General features: G+C 39.8%; 1 protein-coding gene across 2 annotated transcripts in view; it reads right to left on the reverse strand.

Annotated features, from left to right (window-relative positions):
• Positions 1 to 14,726, reverse strand: part of Brinp2 (BMP/retinoic acid inducible neural specific 2) — a 103,019-nt gene that overhangs the window by 66,745 nt on the left and 21,548 nt on the right. The gene's annotated exons all lie outside the window — the stretch shown is intronic.

Consider the following 14,726-nt stretch of genomic DNA (forward strand, 5'->3'; position numbering starts at 1 on the left):
GGCCCTGCTCATTGTGGACTTCTTCCTCTTTGACATCTGTTTGTCTGCAAAAGATGGGCACTCTGCCTTCTCTATGTTATCCAACAAACAGCACAGAAAGCTCTGCTTCTGCTGTGCTGTCAAAGGTCTGCAGGGCAGCAACAGGAAGCCTCATTTGTCTGGTCCTGATTTTGTTCTAGATCTGGGTCACATTCTGTGCTCGTTTTTTTGGCGATGAAGCTCATCTTTCCTTGTGTCTCATTTCTTGGGTGGATCTCTAATGTGGAAATGAGGAAAGGAATGGCATTTGTTCACCCTTCCAACATCACAAAACCTATTTATATTTTACTTAATGATCTTTATAATTTGGGGAAGTTCAAAATAGCCTAAATATCCAATAGTAGTGGCTTGGGCAAATTAAGTATAGTTACACATTCCAGTGCAATACAATCATTTAAAGGTATTTTTATTCAAGAATATTCCATGAAACAGAACATTATTGAGGATATGTGAGCTTAAGGATACATGTTATAAAACAGCATGTGTGCTATTATTATATTAAAAGTAATGTATATTGAACAAATTTCTCACCACTAAAAGCTCTATATATGTTTAGAAAAATACTCTAATGGAAAAAGATACACACATCAACCCTCCACCACACACACATCACTCATAATTCTTATAATTGATAAGTATATGGAGTAATTAAAATTCCCTTTATCTCACTTAATCTGTTTCCTCCAAAATTCCAATATTTCATGGTCATTATCTTTGCTATGAGAAAACCATTCTACATCTTGTGTGAGGTTCAGTTAAAGGTAGCTGGAAGCTTCCTAACTCTCTAGCAGGGAGGGGATCACACATTTTAGCAATTGCAGCTTAACTGTTTGATTTCATTTTCCATAGTTATTTATCATCTTTATTTTGAACTTCTTTTCTCTTGTCTTCTTGCCCCATACTTACTGCTTTTGTGAGGTGTATGTGGGGGTGAGGTGGGGGCTTGGTCTGGTCTCTCTATGGCTATTTCTTGCAGTCTCATACTATATCAAATCAATAAGTGTTGCTGTTCTTCAAAGCTTAGCTCTTGTTACTCACTGTAAGCTCTTTCCCTGGGAGACATCTCCCACATCCATGGTTTCAGAATGCCATTAGTGTATATGAACTCAAGCCTTTAGCCCTGGCATTTCTCCTGTACTCAAATAAATCATGTGTTGCTTAATTGCATACATTAAGTGGACATCTTAGAAATATTCTCAAATTTAACATATCCTAAACTACTCCATGGTGGTATCCATCTGTTCTTCTGGTTCTCAACCTTATGTACAGGTATGAAATATATATATATATATATATGTATATATATATATATATATACATATATATGTAAATATATAAATAAAATATAAATAAATGTGTATATATGTATATATATATGTGTGTGTTTGTGTGTGTGTGTATGGGTCACACACAGGTATGAACCATATATATACATATACATGTATACATATATATGTATATATATACATATATATATATATGTGTATATATATATATATATATATATATATATATATATATATACCCCTTGGACCCTCCCCTTCAAACATTATGGTTTTATACATCCAGGATCAGGGTCTGAAAGTAAGTTCCCCAATGTTTCTTTCTTTTCTTTTTTTGTTTCTGTTTGTTTTTTGAGACGGGGTTTCTCTGTATAGCCCTGGTTGTTCTGGAACTCACTGTGTAGACCAGGCTGGGCTCAAACTCAGAAATCTACCTGCCTCTGCCTCCCAAGTGCTGGGATTAAAGGTGTGTGCCACCACTGCCTGACTTCCCCAATGTTCCTTAACAACTGACAATGTTGACTTCCACCTAGCTACTTATTTGCCAGAAACACATTAGTATTTCTGATTATCTCTCTCTTCCTTGCTCCTTAAGTGCAACCCATCATCAGAGTCCATCAATTTTTAACTCTAAAATGTTGCTCTTATGTGTCTACCACTGACACTACCTTATGCTAAACTATCATTTCTCATCATGATTTGAGTGTATTATCCGTTCATCAGATCTGATCATATCATCTTCCTCCTCGATCCTGCTGCTAGATTCACTCTAAGGTGACCCCCAAATGGTTTAATCCCCATTCTCCTTCTCTTTTCTTGAGTGACAAATAGGACCTGTGACTTGCTTCTAATCCACAAACTACAACACAGGTAATGGATGTCATTTACAATTATATTGCATACTACAAGACCCCATGTTAGCAGACTGAAGAGACAGAGAGTCTCTTCCTTGCCTTGGAAACGAAAACAACTCTGTGCTGAATATCTGTGCTGAGGATAGTTTAACTTATAATTGCCAGCAGGCTCTAGGACCCAAAGGAAGCAACTGGCTGCTAGTCAAGAGGGAGATGGAACCCTCAGGCCCGTGACTAAAGGGTATAAATTCTGCCAATAACTTGAAAGAGCTTTGGAAGTGATTTTTCCCTAGCCCAGGATTCAGGAGAGAACAAGCCCCAGCCCATATCTTGATAACAACGGAACCTGTGAGCTTCTTAGCAAAGATCTAACTAACCCATTCACGGACTCCTGACCCATAGAAACTCCAAGGCTTTTAATGTGTGTTGGTTCTTGTTGCAATAAGTGTGGTGATTTGTTATGCAGCCAGAAGAAGTGCTAGCCCATACCATCAGTCATCTAATGACTTTCTACCACGATGTACACATTTATAAAAATCATTACAATGCATCCAGAGTTACAGATGGCCTCCCACCTGCTTATTTCTCCAGCCCCTTGCATTCTACCGTGCTCTGCAAATCACCCACACAGATCTTCTTTAAGGGCCTCAGGCGTGACATTATCAATGTTTTGTTGTGTCGTTTGTCTCTTACTCAACCCACGGCTCTTAGTCCCAGCATCACTTATTTAAGAAAGCCTTTCTCAAATCTCTCTGTCAGGGTTAAATTCTCAATTACAGCCTTTGACAATATGTCTTTTTTACTCATGGATCTGGTTCATTGTAATTTTACAGAGTTGTTTGGGTCATTGTTCTATCAAAATCGATCTTCCCCCACTAGCCTATGAGTTGCACAAAGGCTGCAACTTTATCTGCTTTGGCTCATAATTTTATTCTTAGTTTCTTAAATGTTAACTAGTATACAAGAGATGCCCCAATACTCCTTAAATCAGTGGAAAATGAATTAAAATGTAGTTCCTAATTCTTACTATATTCAAACTAGTTCTCATCCCATCCCAGGCATCCCAATTGGAACAAGGGTATAAGGTTGATCCCCAGTTCAGAGTCAAGTACAGAGCACCAGACATGGGCTAGGTGTTAGGAAATTCATCTCCTATCATGTATTCAACATGCTCTGCTCTGCACACAAAGCATTTTTAATGATCACTGCTATAAGTGAAACAGTGCCTTATGACCCAGGCCACCAAAGGAAAAATGCAAGAGCTCTGAGTTCCAAAGACAAGGAGACTCATCTCACAGTCTCATAGGGAAACTGAAGAAGCATTCTACCTTCTCTTTTATTACAGAAACAGTCCTTTATGATACAACTGATGAATGTGAAATTGCCCGATGAACCCCACCTAATTAAAAGAAGCATCAGGGGAAACTAAATCACAGGCATAAATGTATCTTTATGAATTTAGTTTTCTGCTGCTCTTAGATGTCCAAGTTCTACTCAACGTGTGTGTGTGTGTGTGTGTGTGTGTGTGTGTGTGTGTGTGTGTGTGTTTTACACTATTTGGCACTGCAAATATCCCTTTTATCATATACTCATTCCACACATTGTTGAGTAATTGCTATTCATTAAGCATGAATTAACTATTTATCTAATTTTATAGTGTTTGGATTTTAGTGGAGAGTACCCAAAGCAAACATATCAATAACTAAACATGGATGCATTGAGTGGGAACAAGTGGCATGAAGAGTAATGTAGGGCAAGGGGACAGATGTCAGTGGTGGAGACTGCTGCCATACAGAGTACTCAATACAAGCAAAGACTTGAAGCAAGAGGTTAGAGTCCCAAGAGAGCATTTGGAGGGTCAGAACATAGCAACTCAAGGAAGGAGTGAACACAAGCGGAACTGGCTCTGCTGGTCTCAAGAATAGCAGAGTTCAGAGATTCACAGAGCCCTGAGGGGGAGAGTTGGAGGACATGAGGTCATGTACTTAGTGGTGACCAGACCTTTTCAAGTGATGACCCTGAAGGAATTTAAACTTTGTGTCTAATCTGAGTGTGACATTGTATAATAGAAGGCTTTCTCTAGCTGTTATTTTGAGAGCAGATTCTAAAATGTCTGGGGTGAAAATAGAAACCAGTTGCTAGTTCAGAACACTGGGTCATATAGAAGATGGTGTCTGGAACTGGGGTGGCAGCTGGGAAGATGGTAAAATGGATGGACTCAATACAGATGTTAGACATCAAGTCATTGCTATCTGCTGGCACAGTAGTGAGAATTCAAAGTAGCAAGGGCGCACTCTAGAGTTAGGTGCATTTTTTTTAAAGTAGATATTCTCCAATTTCTTTTCTCACCCTGCTTTTATAGGATATGAAAAACTTCTCAGGACATGCCTGAATCTTAAGTTTTTCAACCTAAATACAATTTTAAAATTAGAATGCTAAGAAGTTCTTTTCAGCTTGCAAATGCTAACTGCCTTTTACATCCCTACTGAAGAACACAGGGTAGGGCTTCATTTGTACCATGCTGGACTCCACCTGAATACAAAGGAGATCACATCAAATGCTGCAGGTTACTAAATTTAGGAATGAATCCTTAAAATAGCCTCCATTCCAGGCTGATTGGAAATTTAGGGGAGGACTCATCCCATCTCATCCCATCTCTGAGACTTGAGCCACAGAAGTAGATGACCAGACAGCAGCAGATAAGCACTCTCTTTGTTGGTCTTGTGCTGGGCAAAGTTTCCCTTAATAAGTCACACAAAAAACTGTTCCATGTAGGCAGCCAAAGTTGGAAAGCAGAACTATCACCCTACTGCAAATAGGTCATTGATTTTCCTCAAATCTGGACGACAATTGTTCTCCCTAAGTGAATTATAATTCTGCCAAGTGTAGATGTTTCTGACTGTAGTCTTGAGGAGCAATACGGCAGAATAAGATGAAAGGCCTTCAACTATTGTTCCCCCCTGCTCCATCCTCTTCCTTCAGTGAGCAAAACATCTCTTAGGATTATTTTTTCCCTTTCCTAAAATATTACCCCAGGGACAAGAATAGAATACACCATCTATGAGAAGCTTGTGCATGTGTTTGTGTGACTACAAGGCTCTATTTCTTATCAGAATTAGGAACAGTGATATCAGATACAAGGCATGTCTCAGAAGGGAGAAAGCAAAAATAAAAATAACCTGCTTTGTTTCTTTCTTTCTTTCTTCCTTCCTTTCTTTCTTTCTTTCTTTCTTTCTTTCTTTCTTTCTTTCTTTCCTTCCTTCCTTCTTTCTCTTTCTTCTCTCATAAACCAAAAGTCTTAATTGCCAAATTCAAAGGGCATCTTTCAGGTCAACACCCGTCTTCCAACACCATGCAATACTGATGCAACTCTTTTTTTTTTCCTGAAGCATACTCGTTCACCAGGCAAATGTGCAAATGTTAGGGATGGGACGAGTTACTCCCTGCTGTACGCTCTTTGGTCCCAGCCACAGCACAAGAATGCTTTTGCTTCTTTTGCTCCTGAAGAAGTAAGACTTGAGCACAGAGAGAGGAAGCAGCCAAGGTTTACTCCAGTAAAGGGAGAAAAAGCAAAACCAGGAAGCACATGTGTACTCCAGAGTAGAAAGGCAGACTTAGCTGAGATGCAGTAGCAAAGGGTTACCTCCAGTTGTTCAAACCACCTAATCACCGGTATTTTGGAACGGCAGCAGGAGCAGAAAAATACACATTTTGCTTGGTTCTCTTAAGGGCATCTTTGCACAGCAGGAGAGCAGCCAACTATGATTATTTGACACTGATTGGTTATAACCCAGGGGAAGGAAGAGAGTACACAATAGGAAAGAGGAGAGAGACGGTGGTGTCTATCAGAAGCACCAAGTGAATAGGATGGGGAATGAAGAGGAAGGGCATGTGAGATGAGAAAGTGAGGTCAGAATGAAAGCCACCTTTCTACCAAGCCTGTCATTTCTCCTACCCTTCTCCACTCTTGCAAAGTTCTCCTCCCTGGAATAGGTGAAGACTTTCTTTACCCTCAATTCAGTCTGTTAGAATTACATTCATGAGAGGCAAGAAAATGCATACAGATATAGCTACCCACAAAGTTGTGACGTTTACTAGTAGAAAGAGCAAGGATACCTTGACCTTGATCTTTCTGTGTGAGCTGGCCATACATGCTTGGCTTAGCTGTATGTTCTAGAGTCCCATGCTTCCATTTATACACTCAGCTTAGCTGCTGACACTCAGCTGCAACCACTTCTATTTACTCTCCTCAGTGTCCCCTAGCCCTAATATTTGTTTTAACCCCGACTCACATGTGTCAGGAAGATCCAGAGGGACCATGAAGGGTAAAAGAAATGTTTCCTTGGGATCATGGACTCTTTTATGTCTTTTCTCAGGATAACCTGTGTCTGGCATCTGCTTTCCTTTGGCTATCAATCATTTGGACAGAGCTAGACACCAGACTGGCATATACAAAAGATTTGCTCCCTTCTTCCCCAGGTTTATGAAATCACACAGTATTCTCTGTGACCTATCCAGCAATATCTACCAATTTTACATCTCAAGCTAAGGGCTGTGCTCACATCTGAGCTCCAGAGCTGCATGCACATGAACCAGCATTATTGAATTTGCTGAAAAATTAAATAGCACCGCATGCTCATTGCAATAAGTAAAACAATACGGAGGCTTAAGGGAGCTGTAATTATTTCTTCCTTTCCTCTCTGGTTTCACTGGTCTGAATAAGGAATGTTAAGCATTTAGTAAGTGTCTTTAAGCAACTTGCTCCATCCACAGGAATGTAGATGTCTGCTTACATATAATATATATGTAAACGAGCTGATGCAAATCCCCATAGGCATCACAATCCCAATGCATCTTAGATTTAGAAGGAAACTTCTGTCATTTCAGTTCACGTTCTTTGCTTTGAACCTGGAATCATGCAAGAGCTTGGTAACCTATCAGTTTATCTCCTCAACAATATCACTGTATTCATTCCCACCTTTTCCTTTTTATAGTTGTTCTAGAATGCAAATTTGATCCCTTTAAAAATCTCCATTGACTTCATTGAGTCTTCATCATTCATACAAAAAGTTTGGACCTCTTTTCTATGCATAAAAGGGCTTTCAGAATCTGACTTCAATGTCTCTAGCTTTAATTCTTGCCTCACATGCCCTTCCTCTTCATTCCCCATCCTATACACTTGGTGCTTCCGATAGATTCCATGCTCTCTCTTTTCCTCTTTCCTATTGTGTACTCTCTCCCTTCCTCTGGGTTATAACCAATCAGGGTCAAATCATCATCTGCTGCTGCTCTCCTGCTGTGCAAAGCTGCCCTTTAAAAGAACAAGCAAAGAATGTATTGGTCTGCTTGGGCTGCCATTCCAAAATACCATAAACTTGCGGTTTAAATAAAAGAAAGTATCCTCACATTTCTAAAGATGAAGAAGTCCAAGGTCAAGATGCTATTAGTTTCTGAGAAAGAGCGAACTTTTTGTAAAAGGTAATTCATGGTGTCTTCTTCAAATGACACAGAGATAACACGATATATTCCGCTTTACTATCTATCTATCTATCTATCTATCTATCTATCTATCTATCTATCTATCTATCTATCTATCTATCTATCTATCTATCTACCTACCATATCTATCTTTATATAATTCTCTCTCCTCTGTCTCTGCTTTATTTGATTGGGCTTCTGCCTTTCTCATCTCACCATTAATTACCTCCCAAGCATCCTGGTTCCCAATGCTGTGATGGTTATATTGTCAAGGATCTAGAATCATCTAAGAGATACCCCTTTGGGCACCTCTGTGAAAGACTTCCTGCATTAGGTTACTTGAGGTGAAAACACCCACTCTAAATATAAGTGCACCATTCCAGGGGCTGGAATCCCAGAGTGATTTAAGAGGCGAAAGTGGGTTAAGTGCCATTGTTTATTTCTGCTTCCAGACTGTGGACATCATAGGACCTCAGATTCCTGCTGTCATGCCTTCCCTGCCATGATGGACTGTACCCTAAAAAGGTTAGTCAAAATATCTTTCTCCCTCTCCCTCAGCTTTGTTTTTGACAGGTATTTTATCACAGCAACAAGAATAGTAACTAATATACCTCCCATCAGGGAATAAAGCTCCAACACATGAGCCCAGGGATCAGGGGAAGAAGAAGAACTCTGTTCATCTTCACCAAGGCTCATCATCCTCTCCCATCATGGACTTTGAGAGTGGATATTCTGAGTCCCATTACTCTGCTTTGAATTCTCCTTCTGCCGTTTTGTCCTTGAGTAATTTTGAGCATATCACTGTAATAATTTGCTTCAGCTTCCTTTTTTGAGGGGTTATCAGCCATGTGTACATATCACAACTAACCGAAGGCCTTATTAAAAGTCTGGAGCCCATCCAATGGCTTCTTAGTCAAGACATTTGGGTTGAGGCTGGAGAATTCACATTCCAACCAAGCTCACAAGTGGTAGTGATTCTGTTGTTAGAGTCACTCGCCTTCAGAGAACCTCTTTTCTCTAACTAGATATGGAAATACTAGCATCTATCTTATACATTGGAATGGTTACATGAGTGTCAGGGCACCCTATTCAGAGCAGGGGCTGCCTATGCAATTAATAAGTGTTGGGTGTCATTATTAGTCTCTGCTTAGCAAATATATCATCAGTTCCTTCAAACTTCAGTTTTTTGAAGCAGGCTTCTGATATTCCCTAGGAAAGTTTTCAGTCTTTTTCCTACTGCTTCTTTCCCCTATAAATCTTACCAGTAGGGTCATAACTTCGCACCTTATACTGTGCACACTTGCATGTTCTACTGGTTGAGCTTTAGGAGGAGAACTCTTTTACTTATATTTGATATATGATGTGTGTGTGTGTGTGTGTGTGTGTGTGTGTGTGTGTGTGTGTGTGTGTGTAGAGGTATAGAGGAGGGACAGGATGGCTTCCCAGTGAATATATATCAATATGTCGAGTAAGAGTACATGCAGGACTGGCTAGATACGTACCGACACCATGACTGTCATTTAGATTTCACCTAAATTGTGGCTTGAGATTTTTTTCCTTTTAAACTATGCCAGCCCACAGGTCTCTTGTCAGATGAGTCAGTGAACAATCCTCACTTCCAGAGTCTCAGCCCTAGAAGGATCAGAGTTCCTGAGGTAATGTTCAAATGGATGTGAGAGAGAATACTGAGCTGGGAAAAGCAAGCCGCTGAAATGTGCATCTCATTCAACTTCATCAGTTGTCTACTCTTGACCAGGAGTCTGTTTCTCTTATTCCACTATAAATTGCCGGCTTTGAGCAGTTTTGAAAAGGGGTAAATAGAGAAATTAGCATTTGTAGAGCACTTTACAGTTTTCAAAGCACTTTCATACGCAGTGTGTCATCAAAATCTTAAAATAACCCAGTGAGGAAGGTATCATTCTTTACAGACGCTTTGAGGCAACAACTCTGGGGGGTGGGTACACCCAGCCCTTTTAAAAGAAGCAACAAATCAGCAAAATGCCATCTGCCAGGTTTTTGTTCTCCTGCCCTCTCTGTCGTTGACAGCACTATCTACAGGCCTTCTTGGATGCTCTTCAAGGATGTGGGCCCTGAATGGTTTCCTCCACTTGGCTCTTGGCATGCTTGGTCCAAGGGCTGGTCAATGACTTCTGTTTTGCCCTTTGGCATCCAAGACTGACTTGGCTCCTTGCCAGCTGCTTTTCAGGAACCGATCCCCTCCTGCCTTGTGGGTGTTGGTGTTGGTTTGATTTCATTTAAACTTAGAGGAATTAAATTACTTGCTTACAGCCACAAAGCCCGTGAGTGGCAGGCCTGGGATTCAGCCCCAGATGGAGAAAGAAACAACACAAGGGGATTTAATGCTATGAGACAGAGTGAGTACAGAAGAAAAAGAACGATGCTGAGTAGGAAGGAAAGGCAAAGGGCTTGCACGTCACCCTTTTCAAGTCGGCCTAGGGCTGCCACTGAGTTGTAGGCATAAGCAGAAACAGTACTAGTACCGTAGGAAATGTTCTAGGATTGGAACATCCAAAAGGAAAATTGTGTGCCTCTAAGGACTCCCACAAGTACACTGTTTTATTCTAGGACTATGACAATGACCCAATAATACTTTTGGAAGTGCCTCCAAAACTTGCATGTTCCTGTAAATATAATTAATGATAGCAAATATTTGTCCTTTGAGGGAATAATTTATGTTTATATAAAGTGTCAGTTGGAACCAAGCATGGTGAGTATGAAAGAGGGTCATGAAGATGAAAGGGACTTGTTTAGGAAAGCCCTGGGCTGTAGAGTCCCCAGGAGAGCCAAGTGTATATCTATAGACCTGTCTATATTTCTTGTCATGTAGTATATTATCAGTTGGTATTTGATGAAACAAATTGATGGAGAAGTAGAAATTGTTTTTATGATGCCCATAAAGTAAATTCTTTGTTGAAAACTACTTTAACTAGTAGAGTGCAGAGTGTTATCAGAGAGAGTCAAGTCCTTCAATGGGACTAGAAATTATTGTAAGGTCAAGTAGCTGGGTTGTGCAAGGCATGATGTGTGTAATTTGCATGCATGCATACATGTTCACATTGCACAAGTGCACACACAGCATTGTCTCTGTATTACATTCCTACATTTTCTGTTCATATGTAAATATTTATGAGATTCTCATACAGGTAAGGAGAGAGAGTTAAATCTCCTTAGTCATGGGCAGCTGTTCAGGAAAGAGAGAAAAATGAAGGCTTATTAAAATCAAAAGGGGACAGAAGGAGATTAGATGCACTGAGTGGTTAGATACAAGGCTTTGCCTGCAAATTACAAATGCATCTCATCCTTATTACTCATACTAGACAGATGAGTGACTCTTGTCTTTTTTAGTAACCTTATCCATTAAAACACAAACAAATGTGTGTTTTTGAGGCTGTCTAGAACATCACACAGTTCTAGGTATAGACTTGGGTTCTCAGTAGCACCTTATTGGAAGAAATGTATATCATTATATATTTCCCTCTTTGAATTGTAGATTAAAAGATGAGAAAGGGAAGTATCCTACTAGTGAAAGGAACTGGGACTAACAACACCTCATAGGAACATATCTTAGGATATTGAAAGAAATAGAAAATGTGACTTCCTGCATCTTTCTTACAATGATTTGGGGAAAAACACACAAAAGATAGGCATAAATCTTCTTCAGCTCTTGTCCATTAAGTAATGATGAAAGATAGACTCTGTTGTTGTTATTGCCTTCTACGTGGTATAAATGATAATATACATGTGCCAACATCTTTTAAGCACCACTAGTGTCTTCTTCAAGAGTCAATCTTTTTCGAGTCTTAATTTCAGCATATCTATGGTAATAGAAGCAGGTAAAAGTTGAGACCTAAGGCTTGGGACACAAGGAAGAGAGCTTCTACTTACAGGTTTCACCAATAATTAACAGTGTGGCCCCGAGCAAGTCATTCCTCCAAGCAAATTACTCCCTGAACTTCAGTTCAATAAAATGAAGTGACAGAAGTAGATGGTGGCTCATTCTCTGTCCCATACCCGTGGGCTTTATAAATAGAGTTTCCATGTGATGAGAAAGAAGCATTATGCCACAGGATTCTGCAAAAGTCCACAGTAGCCTCTGCTGTGAGTGCTCTGGTCTCGGTGAGGGTACCTGTTAGACACAGTAGCCTTCACGCTATTGAATTCTACCTGGGGCATGCTTGAGTGAACATGGCTCAGGTTTAGAAGAGGGCATACATTAATTTCTTTCTTTATGTGAGGAGAGACAAATAAAAGTTTTGTTAAATCACCCAACAAGGGGAAAGTAAGAATTTCATGCAATTATACAGTTCCCGGAGGTTTTTCTAATTGAATTACCACAGCCGCCTGTTGGGCATTCCTGGCCATGTCCCCTGTAATTCTATTAGTATTACCTCAGTGGATACTATAAATGCCATTAACATAAGGCTGATATTTGCTTTCAATAAGATAACACAGATGATTCTGTCTAATTGTCTCGCTAATCCCTCCCCCTCACAGACTGGGAAATGGTTTGAAATTGCTCAAATACAGTCATTTATTACTGCTGACCAAAACTGCTTTGGAGACATGATAGTGCTACTGGAAAGTTTCAGGCCCTTCCCATGCTATGGTTCTAGCTACCGTCAGTGGGGTTGGTGAAATGAATCAATGGTACTAAAATCTCTATCACTTAGACCAAGAAAGAAAGGTAGATTAAAAACCTGCCCCATTTCTTATGGTCCTGCCTACAAACACACCATGTTATGCTGCACAGTCCAGGGAATTTTCTACCTACAAGGCCTACAGTGTAGATAACAATTTGTTATTGTTACACTCAGTGTAATAGACTCACCCTAAAGCCCATGCAACCTAACTCCTATCTTTGGTCAAGCCTTAGTTTTCCTTGAGTTATTCAATCTTGAGTATTTCTAAATCTAGTTTTCTTTCTTTTATTTTCTTTTGTTCTGTTTTTGGAGGTATTTGCAGATCTACTTTATGCTTTCAATTACCTGACAAGTCATTCGCTCTTGATAAGTCATTGCACTCAGCATGTAGGCTGAGCAGGGTAGAAAACTTAATCTATTTTGTGCTATCTCATTGCTTCAATGAGATATTCATGGGAAGGCATGGATAAAGTAAGTTTTAAGAGTTCCTCAAATTTCATTTATTCGTGTTCTCATACACAACAATAAATAATCCAAAGTTGAACATAAGGTCTGGCCATTGGTCAGTTGTAGTAATAAAAGTTGAAACTTGGTTGTAGGAAGGATATGAGTGATGTTATTAATAAGACTAGAGCTAATATGGGTTCATTTCCTTTCCACAAACCAATATATACACACTGGCAATATAGCAATGGGGGTAGGGAGAGATAAGTTAGATTGAGTTTGGGAGCAGAAAGCTTTTACAGTTGGTCTCTCTAGTACCAGCTTTATTTCTTCAAATCATTTCCTTTTTGAACTAATACAGAATTGCAAGGTCCATTCATCCACTGCATAAAAATCCATGTACCTACATAGAAGTGGACATCGAACCTATACTGAGAAGTGTGGGCTGTCAACTAAAGAGTCTAGGTCTCTTGTCTATGCTGTAAACATTCATTTTTACAGAGTTACAAACCAGAACAATCTTAACTTTAGGAGTTTGTTGAAGATTCTGAGGATTCAAGGATGAGAAGAAATGTGAGGAGGTGAGGTTTTCAGGAGACTATGGTTATATCTGTTCATAGTAGAGAAATTATTGGCATAATCGCTCCACTGTGAACATGAACTCTATGCTCAAAAGTTGTTTCCCATTATCTTCATTACCCCAATTGATTGATGCCACTTTAAAACCTATTTGAAAGAAATATGGTCTTTTGCTATAAATCTTTTATTCTTTAATGTAAGGTTAAAAGCATGATATGTATTATGGAAAATGCAAGAGGAATGACATACTTAATTTCTATAACACAGCAAGTAAATTTGATATTTGTAAATAGGCCTGATCACTGAGCATGTGCAGCTTAAAATGAGAGGCTGAACTTTTTCAAAGGTTCAGTGTGTCCAGTGTATATGTCTTGAGTGCACACAGGAGGTGCCTCTGGAATCATATGTGTGAATTACCACTTGTTTCTTCAAGACATTAGTTTTGATAGGACCGCCTAGCATTGAGACTTAGGGATATATAAAGTCATGTTTTGTGAGTCAGAGGCCACTGGAAGCAGCAATGCTTTCCTGAGCAGGGCAATGATTTCTAGATCCTGATCAATGAACGTTCTCAGAGCCTTACAACATGTGAAGGTGTTGAAGTACTTCCCTTGGCTGAGGAGGGGGATGGTGAGCTTCAGGGCATTCCTTTAAGAAGCTATACTAAGAACAGCTAGCACTTATGGGCCAGGCAACCACGTGAAGGACAGAAATATTTCATTTAACTTTTACTATAGCTCTCATGGAAGACACAATGATTACCTATGTTCTCCACATGAGGTGCTTTGGAGCTATTGAAATGACTCAGCTATGGTTACAGACCCAGTGGAGTTCAGGTCTGAAACCTGGCAATTTGACCTTAGAGTCTGTTCCTGTTAACTGTAGCTTATCATCTATTTTTGTGCCTGAATCCAAGGGGCATTCTGAGACCCAAAATTTGCTTCTCATTCTGTCCACAAGGTCCTCGAGGCAAGAGGAATTAACAGAAGAGTCCACCCTGCCTATAGCTCCTTCAAATGAGGCTCCCATGCTTTTCTTTACCAACTGCCACCAAGGGAGAAAGGAGAGGAGTGAACTAGAGCCTGCCAACCTTGGCAGATGGTATGTAGGCTGTTTTGGAGATGGGAAAAGGGAGATTTTTGCTGGCTGACAAAGAACAAGGGAGAGAGATGGGAGAGAACTGTGACACAAGCAGAAAGAGCTGCACTCGAAATATATGTGGAAGAGAAAAAGAATGAGGGACAGAGACTGTTCTAGGCGACAGATGGGTAAATAGACTTGAAAAGACATTTTCTAAATGTCACATCACTTCAGTCTAGTGAAGAAAAGTGCGTGAGGAGAGACACAACCAGAAAGGAGAGGAACAAGATCCTTTCCATGGTGGGTTT

This window comes from Mastomys coucha, unplaced genomic scaffold (assembly GCF_008632895.1).
Source record: "Mastomys coucha isolate ucsf_1 unplaced genomic scaffold, UCSF_Mcou_1 pScaffold1, whole genome shotgun sequence".
NCBI lineage: Eukaryota > Metazoa > Chordata > Mammalia > Rodentia > Muridae > Mastomys > Mastomys coucha.